The sequence below is a fragment of the Oncorhynchus keta genome, chromosome 34, assembly GCF_023373465.1.
Source record: "Oncorhynchus keta strain PuntledgeMale-10-30-2019 chromosome 34, Oket_V2, whole genome shotgun sequence".
Lineage (NCBI taxonomy): Eukaryota > Metazoa > Chordata > Actinopteri > Salmoniformes > Salmonidae > Oncorhynchus > Oncorhynchus keta.
Genome location: NC_068454.1, coordinates 61,859,631 through 61,874,072, shown reverse-complemented (window position 1 = coordinate 61,874,072; position 14,442 = coordinate 61,859,631). Strand labels below are relative to the sequence as shown.

The following is a 14,442-nucleotide window of genomic DNA, read 5'->3' as shown; positions in this document are numbered from 1 at the left end:
CTCGCTGTTGGCTGGGCTCCCTGCCTGTGCCATTAAACCCCTACAACTCATCCAGAACGCTGCAGCCCGTCTGGTGTTCAACCTTCCCAAGTTCTCTCACGTCACCCTGCTCCTCCGCTCTCTCCACTGGCTTCCAGTTGAAGCTCGCATCCGCTACAAGACCATGGTGCTTGCCTACGGAGCTGTGAGGGGAACGGCACCTCAGTACCTCCAGGCTCTGATCAGGCCCTACACCCAAACAAGGGCACTGCGTTCATCCACCTCTGGCCTGCTCGCCTCCCTACCACTGAGGAAGTACAGTTCCCGCTCAGCCCAGTCAAAACTGTTCGCTGCTCTGGCCCCCAATGGTGGAACAAACTCCCCACGACGCCAGGACAGCGGAGTCAATCACCACCTTCCAGAGACACCTGAAACCCCACCTCTTTAAGGAATACCTAGGATAGGATAAAGTAATCCTTCTCCCCCCCCCCCCTTAAAAGATTTAGATGAACTATTGTAAAGTGGCTGTTCCACTGGATGTCATAAGGTGAATGCACCAATTTGTAAGTCGCTCTGGATAAGAGCGTCTGCTAAATGACTTAAATGTAAATGTAAAGAAAGGGCTGATGTCAGAGATTCCATGGGATGACCACCTTCCGAGGGGGCATGTTGCTGGAGCCAGGGCTTAGAGATGTCCAGTCACCACCCAAAAATCTGCCTCTTTCACCCTTCCCAGGAATGGGAAGTTAAGGCCGGGAATTTTACTTAAATTCATCTCAAAAAAGTTACCTTATAACAGTGAACCTTTTTTGTGGGATACACATAGGGCAATTCTAGGTCTTGTAGCATATTTTGGTTAAACATTCCCCAATTCAATATAATTGCAAGCCTCTGCCTGCACAGTGCATTCTTCCATCACATGTGCAGTGCACTCTTCCATCACATGTACAGCTGACTCTCAAGATCTTGCACACTAATGAGATGCTATTGAGCCCACACTACTACACAGAGTCAAGGAATACGTGCTTTCTGGTAACCTTTATTACAATATTGGGTGGGGTGAATATATTTTATATGACATGTGATTTTTTTGTAAATAGTAGCCTACAGCAAAGTGTGTTTAAATCATTTCTAACTTGTTAACACTTTCTGCTAGTTAGTTTTTGCTACCATGTGGGTTTTAGCTTGCTTGAGCCTGCTAACTGAGGAGTGTTAACGCACCTGTTTCCATACATGTTTCATTTTAAAACATTTATCTTACAAAGGAGGTATTTAATCTAACTATTTATCTCTACATGAAATTGTATTTGGGGGTTTTTGTCTTTTTTTCTAATATTTACAGGAAAATGCCATGGGCACTATCTGATGTGTGGAAACATTTCATTGCAGCTAATGTAGACGGAATAGCTGTGTACATTTGCAAATACTGTGCCAAATCATGTGAAGAATGCAACAAAAGATGCAGAATCATCTGGCCAAGTGCATAAAGTTCCCTCAGCGCTCACAAAAAGCAACCTCTGATAAAAGTCCCTCTACTTCTATTCAAGGTGAAAATGATAAATCAGATACCTTATCGATAGCAACAGCTTTTAGTCTTCCTGGAATCAGAAGTTTTTTTGACTCAATGGAGGAATGCTGATGGATTTTTATATATATTTTTTTAATTTCACCTTTATTTAACCAGGTAGGCAAGTTGAGAACAAGTTCTCATTTACAATTGCGACCTGGCCAAGATAAAGCAAAGCAGTTCGACACATACAACGACACAGAGTTACACATGGAGTAAAACAAACATACAGTCAATAATACAGTATAAACAAGTCTATATACGATGTGAGCAAATGAGGTGAGAAGGGAGGTAAAGGCAAAAAAAAGGCCATGGTGGCAAAGTAAATACAATATAGCAAGTAAAACACTGGAATGGTAGATTTGCAATGGAAGAATGTGCAAAGTAGAAATAAAAATAATGTGGTGCAAAGGAGCAAAATAAATAAAATACAGTAGGGATAGAGGTAGTTGTTTGGGCTAAATTATAGGTGGGCTATGTACAGGTGCAGTAATCTGTGAGCTGCTCTGACAGTTGGTGCTTAAAGCTAATGAGGGAGATAAGCGTTTCCAGTTTGAGATTTTTGTAGTTCGTTCCAGTCATTGGCAGCAGAGAACTGGAAGGAGAGGCGGCCAAAGAAAGAATTGGTTTTGGGGGTGACTAGAGAGATATACCTGCTGGAGCGGGAGATGCTATGGTGACCAGCGAGCTGAGATAAGGGGGGACTTTACCTAGTAGGGTCTTGTAGATGACATGGAGCCAGTGGGTTTGGCGACGAGTATGAAGCGAGGGCCAGCCAACGAGAGCGTACAGGTCGCAATGGTGGGTAGTATATGGGGCTTTGGTGACAAAACGGATTGCACTGTGATAGACTGCATCCAATTTGTTGAGTAGGGTATTGGAGGCTATTTTGTAAATGACATCGCCAAAGTTGAGGATTGGTAGGATGGTCAGTTTTACAAGGGTATGTTTGGCAGCATGAGTGAAGGATGCTTTGTTGTGAAATAGGAAGCCAATTCTAGATTTAACTTTGGATTGGAGATGTTTGATATGGGTCTGGAAGGAGAGTTTACAGTCTAACCAGACACCTAAGCATTTGTAGTTGTCCACATATTCTAAGTCAGAGCCGTCCAGAGTAGAGATGTTGGACAGGCGGGTAGGTGCAGGTAGCGATCGGTTGAAGAGCATGCATTTAGTTTTACTTGTATTTAAGAGCAATTGGAGGCCACGGAAGGAGAGTTGTATGGCATTGAAGCTTGCCTGGAGGGTTGTTAACACAGTGTCCAAAGAAGGGCCAGAAGTATACAGAATGGTGTCGTCTGCGTAGAGGTGGATCAGAGACTCACCAGCAGCAAGAGCGACCTCATTGATGTATACAGAGAAGAGAGTCGGTCCAAGAATTGAACCCTGTGGCACCCCCATAAGAGACTGCCAGAGGTCCGGACAGCAGACCCTCCGATTTGACACACTGAACTCTATCAGAGAAGTAGTTGGTGAACGAGGCGAGGCAATCCTTTGAGAAACCAAGGCTGTCGAGTCTGCCGATGAGGATGTGGTGATTGACAGAGTCGAAAGCCTTGGACAGATCAATGAATACAGCTGCACAGTAATGTTTCTTATTGATGGCGGTTAAGATATCGTTTAGGACCTTGAGCGTGGCTGAGGTGCACCCATGACCAGCTCTGAAACCAGATTGCATAGCAGAGAAGGTATGGTGAGATTCGAAATGGTCGGTAATCTGTTTGTTGACTTGGCTTTCGAAGACCTTAGAAAGGCATGTTAGGATAGATATAGGTCTGTAGCAGTTTGGGTCAAGAGTGTCCCCCCCTTTGAAGAGGGGGATGACCACAGCTGCTTTCCAATCTTTGGGAATCTCAGACGACACGAAAGAGAGGTTGAACAGGCTAGTAATAGGGGTGGCAACAATTTCGGCACATAATTTTAGAAAGAAAGGGTCCAGATTGTCTAGCCCGGCTGATTTGTAGGGGTCCAGATTTTGCAGCTCTTTCAGAACATCAGCTGAACGGATTTGGGAGAAGGAGAAATGGGGAAGGCTTGGGCGAGTTGCTGTTGGGGGTGCAGTGCTGTTGACCGGGGTAGGAGTAGCCAGGTGGAAAGCATGGCCAGCCGTAGAAAAATGCTTATTGAAATTCTCAATTATGGTGGATTTATCAGTGGTGACAGTGTTTCCTATCTTCAGTGCAGTGGGCAGCTGGGAGGAGGTGTTCTTATTCTCCATGGACTTTACAGTGTTCCAGAACTTTTTTGAGTTAGTGTTGCAGGAAGCAAATTTCTGCTTGAAAAAGCTAGCCTTGGCTTTTCTAACTGCCTGTGTATAATGGTTTCTAGCTTCCCTGAACAGCTGCATATCACAGGGGCTGTTCGATGCTAATGCAGAACGCCATAGGATGTTTTTGTGCTGGTTAAGGGCAGTCAGGTCTGGGGAGAACCACGGGCTATATCTGTTCCTGGTTCTAAATTTCTTGAATGGGGCATGTTTATTTAAGATGGTTAGGAAGGCATTTTTAAAGAATATCCAGGCATCCTCTACTGACGGGATGAGATCAATATCCTTCCAGGATACCCCGGCCAGGTCGATTAGAAAGGCCTGCTCGCTGAAGTGTTTCACGGAGCGTTTTACAGTGATGAGTGGAGGTTGTTTGACCGCTGACCCATTACGGATGCAGGCAATGAGGCATCGATCGCTGAGATCTTGGTTGAAGACAGCAGAGGTGTATTTAGAGGGCAAGTTGGTTAGGATAATAACTATGAGGGTGCCCGTGTTTAAGGCTTTGGGGAGGTACCTGGTAGGTTCATTGATAATTTGTGTGAGATTGAGGGCATCAAGTTTAGATTGTAGGATGGCTGGGGTGTTAAGCATGTTCCAGTTTAGGTCGCCTAGCAGCACGAGCTCTGAAGATAGATGGGGGGCAATCAGTTCACATATGGATGTCTTGCTCAAGCTGTGTATGCAACTGGTGCACATCTGATGGTCACAGGCAATGTGTATTGGAAAGAGATTTCTGAATGGAGCGGTGTATGCTGGGCGAAGAACAACCAGACATGCTTTATCTACTAATTTGCTGGATGCAGAGTTCAACGGCTCAAGTGAAGGTCAAGCAAATCATAGAGAACGCAGTCTATAATGCAATCATCTCTGGTGGGTGGTCAAATGTTCTTGGGCAAGGAATAATTAACTACATCATCTCCACACCTAAACCAGTATTCTACAAGAGCACAGACATAAGGGACAGACACACCGGTCTCTACATTGTAGATGAGCTGAAGGCAGTCATCAATGACCTTGGAACACAGAAGGTATTTGCACTGGTGACAGACTATGCAGCGAACATGAAAGCTGCTTGGTCTAAAGTGGAGGAGTCTTAACCTCACATCACACCCATTTGCTGTGCTGCCAATGCATTGAATCTGCTCCTCAAGGACATCATTGCACTGAGAAAAATGGATACACTCTACAAGAGCCAAGTAAATGGTTAGCTATGTGAAGGGTCATCAAGTTATAGCAGCAATCTACCTCACCAAGCAAAGTGAGAAGAATAAGAGCACCACATTGAAGCTTCCCAGCAACACCCATTGGGGTGGTGTTGTCATGTTTGACAGTCTCCTGGAGGGGAAGGAGTCTCTCCAGGAAATGGCCATATCACAGTCTGCTGATATGGACAGCCCCATCAAGAGGATCCTCCTGGATGATGTATTTTGGGAGAGAGTGGTAAGCAGCCTGAAACCTATAGCAGTAGCCGTTACACGGATTGAGGCAGACAATGTCATCCTGTCTGATGTTCAGACTCCGCATGCAGATGTAAGACGAAATCCGTACTGCCCTGCCCACTTCACTGTTGCTCCAAGCAGAGGAAACAGTTCTGAAATACAGTTCTGAAATACATCAAAAAGCGTTAAGACTTCTGCTTGAAGCACATACACGCCCCAGTGTACATGTTGGACCCCAAGTATGCTGGCAAGAGCATCCTGTCTGGTGTAGAGATCAACAAGGCCTATGGTGTCATCACTACCGTGTCTCACCACCTTGGCCTGGATGAAGGCAAGGTTCTGGCATAGTACACTTCCAAGCAAGGGCTTTGGGGTGGAAATGCAATATGGCAGTCGTGCCAACATATCTCATCAGCCACCTGGTAGAAGGGACTTTGTGGACCTGAGGCTCTTTCCCCTGTTGCCTCCATAATCCTCCAAAACCCAACAACATCAGCCACCTCAGAGCACAACTGGTCCTTGTTTGGGAACACACACCAAAGCACGCATCATGCGGACCAATACAAGGGTTGAAAAATTGTGGACAAAATTGTGGCAAATTTTAGGCTTTTTGAGCCTGCAATGAGCCATCCCCAACAAGGATGGAAAGTGAAGTGCAGATGAGGCCTCAGTCTGATGTTCAAGAGGTAGACATTGAGGTTTAGGAAGAAGACATGGAAACCTGAGAGTAAGACAACCAAAGCTTTAGTTTCTACACTATCATTTTACAGATGTACGTTGAAAACGTTTTGGGGAGATGCGATGGCTCATTCAATATTCCCTTTTGTTGTTCAGTGAAATCATCCCATGTGAAGAGTCAAGTCATTTAATTTGAGTTCAATTTGTAACAAAAAATAAAATCTATTGGAAGGATTTAATAATTTGCAATTATGATAAAGTAAAATGTTTATGTTTCTGTCTCTATATGATATGGTAAATATATCCAATGCAAAAAAACATTACATTTAAATGGTATTAACATTCATTTGCATATATTTCCATATATTCCTGTTAATTCCCACAGAAAGTTTCCACCTCTGAATATTTCCCAAAATGTGAAACCCCTAACAACATCCCATCCGAAGGAGGCTATAAAACAAAGTGGCATCAAACATTGAATGGCATAAGGGGATCCCACGTGTTGTCTAAGCCTGCTGTAAGCATTCAGTGACGCTTGTTCCCAGTCTTCCCTCACTCCTTAAATACTCAAGCTTCTAATTCCATGTGATAGCAAACAGTCAACCCTGTAAGTTGTACGGTGAAAAAAGGAGACTTTACATTTGTACAGTTTGTTACCATAGCTAGAAATGCATACAGAATGCCAGCCCCTCATCTGCAAGGTGTCAAAATTACAACAGACTTTTCACAGCCTAAAAATACCACTCCATGAACCAAATATTGCACCTCGCCTCAGTGCAAAGTTTTTAAACAGCAGACAACTGAAAGAAAACAGGCGGGAAACAAACAAACGTTCTGGCGAGAAAACAAGACAGCTTAGCTATGTCTGCAAGTGTCATGGCTTGGGAAGCTTGTCTACAAGGAACAACGCATCCCTGATAGGCTACTGCTCTTTCTCTCTGGTGTATCTGCTGAACTTCAATGGGATAATGGGTTATGCCACCAATAAGGTGTGCAGTGTTCTCTGACAGTGTAGGACTAACTACTACAGGCTTTTCACTAGCAACTGACAGTGTAGGCTAACTCCAGTAGGGTAAGAAGTTAGGGGGCCTGGTAGTCAGTCACTCTTTTTGGCAGCCAGAGGCCCGATTTCCTCTTGTTGACATGCACAGCGGCGTAGTAGCAACTGCCAAGTTCAAGCAGTTACAATGGGCAGAGTAATAGTTTTCCAGAGAAACTGTTTATCAAGTGTCTGAGAGCCGATGTCATGGCTAAGCCAAGCATTTTGTGGCCAAGGTCTCAACAAAGTTTCACTTACCCACAAACTGTCTTTCGCAAGTGAGGAAAAGGATGTCTCGGTTCACAATTGGTGGTGTGGGTCATGTCCATGGAGTATTTCTGAGCAGCCTGTTCTCTCCTCTCCTGCCACCATGCTCCATTGGGCACTTTATTAGAGCTGCCCAGTACCTGGCTTCAGAGGCAACCCTGCCCTGTGTCCAGGGTCTGTAGTTGTAGTCACACCCAGTCATCAACAGTCAAGCGGTGCTAATTAACAGCCACTCATAGCAGACGGATTCAGATGGGGATGTGGGGTGCAGAGGCAGCAGCCAACAGTACTGACGCCCCTGACATATCCTCCGACCATGGCTGTGTGCCATGCAGTGCCGTGCCATGCCACACCGTGAACAGTGGTGCTGACCCATGCCATATTGTGCCTTGCTGTGCCATGTAGCAACGTAAGAGGACACACGGGTAGTTCACAGAGAATGGTTGCAGAAAGGGAGTAACAGGACAATTTACGAGGGCATGTTTCATTTGTGTGTGTTTTGTAATGAGACTAGGCCTACACTTTGTGCCCATCTGCATACATGTCAACGCTGTGGATAATCAAAATAATAGAGTTTGATTCTGTCAGCTGCAGTGTGCGAGCAGACCACTGCTATGTCAATGAAGGACTGCAGCACAGAGATATGCAGCAGAAGTGTTTTCGTTGGACTCAGGGAACAATCTGCCCTGGTTTCAGTATTCCCGGAGCACTGCCAACCTAAACTCAGCACACCGTGGGCGGGAACTCCTCATACGGCACAAGCTGATTTTTATTGATGTCTTTCTTGCCTTTGTGCAGAAATGCCACCTTCTGCATCTGCACAGCTAGCCTATTTGGATGAAATTTGCAATCAATATGAAATTAAGCAGTAAGACACGAGAGGGTGTGGTATATGCCCAATATACACAGCTATGGGCTGTTCTCAGACACGACGCATCACAGAGTGCCTAGACACAGCCCTTAGCATGGTATATTGGCCTTATACCACAAACCCCCAAGGTGCCTTATTGCTATTATAAACTGGTTATAAAAGCAATTAGAGCAGTAAAACAAAATGATGTCATACCCGTGGTATGCGGTCTGATATACCCCGGCTGTCAGCAAATCAGCATTCAGGCCTCTAACCACCCAGTTTATAAAAACAACTAAACCCCTATGGACAGTAAAACCTGAGGGCAGTAAGAGGAATGAGTCGGAATTCAAACATTTGTACCAACATTTGCTTTCCCCAGTAGCTCAATATGCAAAGGCCATCAATGTCTTGTGGATGCCAATGAGACTTCACAAAACAATGAGCTAGGGCTTACATAACTCACATTTAAAAGAAGGGTGGGAGTTCGCTTTTGCAGTAATTTATGCATTACTCCTTCACGCATATCAGACATTTCTTAGACGCAAACCTGCATCTTTGGCTGCACTGCTCTGTGGAAATAACCAGAAGACTAAGCAATAACAGTACACATCCTGACCATGTTACAAAACTTGTAAATTAAGTCTTAAAGTAAAAATCCTATGAAATATTTATGATTATATATATATATATATATATATATTTTTTTTTTTGCAATTTGCAATTTGCAATTGTTTAAAGACCTACCATTATGATCAGAATGTGCAATATTGAACTTGATATCTTGAATGTTAAGACTCCCATTGAAATTAGCCTAAATTAATTATGATTAATGCAGAGTTTCGCCTGTGGATCTCAAGTCAGAATACCGTCAGCCCAAATTGAATTGTAAATGGTCTATTTTGCAGTTATAGAATTAGCCTTGCACTCTGAAAACACACATAAAATAACTTATTTTCAACACCAGGTAGGCCATCCTATGTATGTGCAAGGCCTACCTAACCTGTATGCAGTCCGTGGCTAGGCTAACGGCAGTGGTTAAACGAGCATTAGAAGCAACAGGCCTGGGCACTAATGCTCATACAAATCCCCACGTGGTGCTGGCTTGGCAGTCAACGCAGTGAGGTGGCTTTACACGCCCAGGGCGAGAGGCTCCTCTCCTGCGGGGACAGGATTACTGCGGTCCTGGATCTAGAGTGGAGAGAGTGGGAAGGACTGCTGTTGTGTAGTAACGGCATGGTGAGGAGCCAGCAGCCATGTGATCTTACCATGGCTTTCTTCCGGGTAGAGGGCCCAGTCAAGGGGGATTGTGGAGCTTTTTTTTTTTACATGAGAGAGCAAAAGCATAGCCTTGGTCTCCATTCACTCCTCTATTAGGCTTTACCCATCAACCGTTTGACCCAGTTGGCCCATCCGTAGAGCGATGCTGAGATAATATTGGGGATGCTTCAGAATGGAAAGAAATCGGGAGCATGTGTCCCATTGTTTTATATCAGTCGAAATCAATGTATTCAACATCCTACAATCAGTGATGCATCTGTGAAAAGAGTTGGCATAGCAAAGTTGAGTACAAAAACACATCATAAAATTATAAAATAACCAGTCAGAATATCCCAAAGCATTGGGCACACTCACCCAGTCTCTGGTTGAACACAAAGGAAGTAGGTACTAGGTAGGGCCGAGGTGCAATTGCTGATGCTTGGTTTTGAAGGCCTCGCCACCCTGACACAAACAGCCCTGGGCCCTGGCTGCTGTGTCAAAGGGCTGGCAGCCATCCAGGCATGCAGGGGAGGGTGGGGCTGAATGGGGTTTTATGAGTCGCTGTCTGTGTGCACAGGCTCTCAGAGACAAGCTTCCTATTGATTGCCCCTCTGCTGAGGAATCATGGGGATGTTTTTTTCTTCCAAAGCACATCTGGTACATTCTTGTTTTGACCATGCTGTATGCTGGCAAACAAGGATGCAGGGGTGCGTGGTGGTGGAATTCTAGATGTCATGGTGATAAAGTCTTATGAAAATGTATGGAGTAGACTATATGTGCTGTGTAAAGCAGTAAATTGGGACCAACAGAGATAATCCGAAGAATAAATATTTGCCTAGTTAGAGAATTTATTCAGAGGCTAGCAGGATGTTTCCATTCATGTTAACGTTTACATTACATTTGACATTTTAGTAATTTAGCAGACACTTATCCAGAGCGACTTAAAGTTAGTGCATTCATCTTAAGGTAGCTAGGTGAGATAACCACATACAGTATCACAGTCATTGTAAGCAACAAGGCCCAAGCAATCTTGGTTAACCCAGAACTAAAGTCTTGCGGAATTGGTCAGCTGCGCAATTAAGTTCTCCCAACATGATGAAATGCCCATGTAGGCCACCTCTACCCTGTTATTTTCTGGAGTCCAGGTTAACTTTGGTAACCAAAGGTCTGACCTTCCTGATGAAAGCAATGAAATGTCTCTGTTGGCTAGAACATTAAGCTGGAAACAACTAGGGTTGAAGGGGTGATTCCTGCATGCATGGGCCTACTAAAAGCCTAGATATGCATTGCATTCCCTTCCCTGTAGCATATGGTCGTGGTAGGACAAATTACAATCCTTGAACACAGACTAGATAGAGGCAATAAGACACGCATGGTCATGCAGTTGTCCCACTAACCTGGAGAAGCACTCAACTATTTACTTATTAATCTGACCTTGTTTGCAGGGGTAGAGGGATCCTATGGAGATAGTTTTAATCTACATGGGCCTGGCACTGAAGCTGACACTGGATCCTTGAAACACACTCTTACTGAACAGCTGTTTGGGGGAGCCCAGCGAGAGACCACTAAAATTGTATCTCTAGATTAGGCGTTGCTGCGGAAGCAGGGTTCCACACTGAAATATAATATTCAGTCTCTACTACCACACAGAGACAGTCAAGATGGCTAAAGCCAACCAACACAATGGTAGGCTAAATGGCTCTGTGTGAGAGATAGAAGGTTTAGGCTTAACTCATAACTTCACGTAGGTAGGGCTTGATCATTTATAAACTGTACAGTGACACACCATTTAGACTAGAGCTTGGAGAGTGCTAGCTGAAGAGAGTGGAAACAGGGAAAGGATCCTGAAGGACAAATGGATGTACTCTGGGGGTTTTTCTCCAAAGAACAGTCCGAATAAGACTTGAGTGCTCACAAAGGAACTGCACACAGATCAGTCATGTGTGGATGACTTCACTGTGTCTCTCACACAGGCTAAAGGACACCAATAAATTAGCCAAGCACACCCTGAAAACTTCCACAATGCTCAACTGGTGATAAAACCGAAGCGAATTATGACATCAATAGGATAATCCCTTGCCTTGATGGATTATGGCGATAATGCTCTCTGTCATCAGTGTCATGTTTCTCCCACCTGTGATTTAGCCAGCCATCCTGTTTGACATAGTGTAGTGTTTATACATCGCAGGGCTTCTTTAGAGGCAAAAACCCAAACCATTTGAATGTTGGTGGAGAAGCATGAAAAGTTGCAAATTAAGATATGAAGCACAGATTTGCCATGTTTCATTGTCAAGAGTCAAAGGGCTCTACGCAAAACAATTAGTGATCACTGTCAAACAAATGCCATCCGAACACCATTTTGTTCTATGTGATATTGTCGTTTTTAATTTTAAAAAATGGTGTAATGTTGGGGAATACCCTGGGGGTCGGTGTGGGGCTACACCAGTGCCATGATTACTGTATATATGTGATAACCTTTGTATGCCTGCAATGCGCAATGATGGAAAAGTACTGGGTAAATGGAGATGCACTGCTTTAGTTCTCAAGCTGAGAATTGTCTGCACCTGCTGATAGTCACCCAGCCTCAAGGCCGAGATAGTAAAGTGAGAATCCACAGTCTAGACATGTTTCTCTCATCTTAGATACTTTGTATCTAATCCAATGCAACAATATTAAGATATGATTGACGATAGGGTCTGTGGTCGCTTGTTTCGCCACACAGATCTTTACTATAGACTACTGAGGTACTCTGTATGTGAATCTCTGTTTGCAATTGCATTTTATTACTAAATAGTTTTATACCAAGGTTCCTGTGTCTGTGTCAGCTATCTGGAAGACTGATTGTTAAAGGAAACTGACATCACCCCATGCAAAGGACCACCCAACAGTAACATATTTGATATTTACTGCTGGATAATTTACAAAAAACAGTCATTCACAGTGTCTTAGTTGTACTAGAGAATCTCAATATCACAGAGGGACACTAAACAGGCTCCCCAAAAGATGACCTCAGGTGTTCTGTGTGACGCTGCATGGATCAATGCGTTCCTTGAAAAAGGGAAGACTTGCGTAACAATGCAAACTTGCACTCACACCCTAGCAGTCTGCTCACTGAGGAACACTCCTCTTGCCAGTTAGCCCTTCCAGTTTGCCTTTCCAGCATCCCCCTGCATTGCCATTGAAATGTGTTGAGGTAGGAGGGATAGATGCATTTCTTCCTCCCACTGCAAAAATAGATCCCTCAGAATTCCACTGTGCTTGTGCGCTCCCTCTGAATTCTACTTGTACTAATATAAAGGCATTTGCTGCATTTGTCCTTTTTGTTCTCTCTCTCCTCAAGTGGTAGGCTCGATCGACTAATGTTTTAATGCAAATGGTCACAACTTGAATGACACCACAATCACATGGTCGTAAGTGAAAATGTCCTGCCAAATCACAGATATAACAAATCCCAAAATGATGCTTCATCTGTTACATGCATCATGTTATAATGCATAGTGCACTTATAGTGGGAGCAAGACAAGCATGGGTTCAGGTTCAAGTGCATACAAACAGCAGTCAGAAAGCTACAGGGAAGGTAGAGTTGATAAGGGTTAGTCTTCCTCATCTTCTAACAATGTGCCTTCTTTACATAATGAAAAAGAGAAAAGGCCCTGTATGCCTAAGCAGTGAAGAGCCTGTCACTCTATCCTACTTTTATGTTGCAGGTTGTCTGCCTATACTAGACTACAAGCAAACTAAATAAATTGTAAATAAAGAGCTGAATAATTCAAGTGTAATGATACCCTTTCATTGTAGTGGTGTTGGCAATGGCGCAACGCATAGTTTACATAATGACGAGAGGTCTTTAAATAAACCCACTGTGGAGCTGTCAAAGCCTATGTCACTGGTTTCAATCATCCAGGGAAAAATATATTAGTGACCTAAGAGTGTCATTTAAATGTAGTATCAATGTTTTACAATTAACTAAGCAATAGCCTAAATACGGGCAAGTATTAAACTCACTGGGGTAAATAACTATAAAATAACTATAAAGCAGGAGTCCTTTGCATTGATATAACGTTTACTTTAAACGTTAATTATAGCAAGCAACAGGGCTACGACTTGCTGAATATTTCACCAACAATTGACTGGCAGAGGCCTCCCGTTTGAAGTTGCTCATTCCTCAAATGGATTCAGGCCTAACGTTAGATGGGGAGGGAATGATACCAGGAGAGAGTAGAATGGCTAACTAGTCAGCTAACTCAACATACCGTTAGTTAGCCCAATAATGTAACGTTAATAAAGGATCCGACTGATGTGTGTATATCGTCTATGAATGGGCTAAGCGTTAGTTAGCTAACTAAGCATAGTACATTTTCGTCCTATCCTTTCCTGGCTAACTAGGCAGATGAGCAATAGAGAGAACTAGCCAGCTAGTTAACGTTAATGTTAGCAAAGTTATCCTGAACGTCGTTAACTAACGTTAGCTAGCAAGGCATAGTAACCGAAGCGACATTGTTAACGCAACTCGAATTAAATTGGAAGCTAACGTTATAGTTAGCTATCCCGTTAATAAGTTAAGGTAACAAGTCTAGCTAGCTTGCTAAATGAGTTAGCTAGCTGGGCTGACTAGCTAACTAGCTAACATTAGCTAGGTAACTTAGTTAGCTAGTTGGTCAATCGAACCAGCTCTGTTTCATGTTCTAGCCGTCTAGGAGTCTCTCACTTAAAACTTCCAATTTAATGAGTTAGCGAGCTAGTTCCTTCCAACCCATTAAAAACGTTCATACAAAGCCAGCTACGGGTCGTCCTGTCCAAAAGGTTTCCAGTTAGCTATAATGTTACAAGCTAAAATCGCTAGCTAGCAGTTGAATGTCCCTTGTCTGCTTACCTTGAGCGGCCTCGCAGACATTTCTTTCATCGTCCCATAATGGCCCTCCCTCTTGACAACTACTGTGAAAACCTCCACCTTTATTAGACCAGTTTTTCCTGATTTTGAGCTAATCCAGAGGTTGCAGTCTACTGTAAATCCAAAACAGGACTCAACGACAAAGTAGTTTCTTACTTACAACAACAACAATGTCAACCAAGGCGCTTCTGAGTCGAGCCAGT

At 43.7% G+C, this 14,442-nt stretch overlaps 1 protein-coding gene across 1 annotated transcript in view; it reads right to left on the bottom strand.

The window, feature by feature from the left end:
* The window catches only part of LOC118367461 (OTU domain-containing protein 7B-like), a 34,609-nt gene extending 20,167 nt beyond the window's left edge, over positions 1-14,442 (bottom strand). The window contains exon 1 of the mRNA XM_035750965.2: positions 14,222-14,442. The gene's annotated coding sequence lies outside the window, so the exon portion shown is untranslated. The remainder of the gene's footprint in view (positions 1-14,221) is intronic.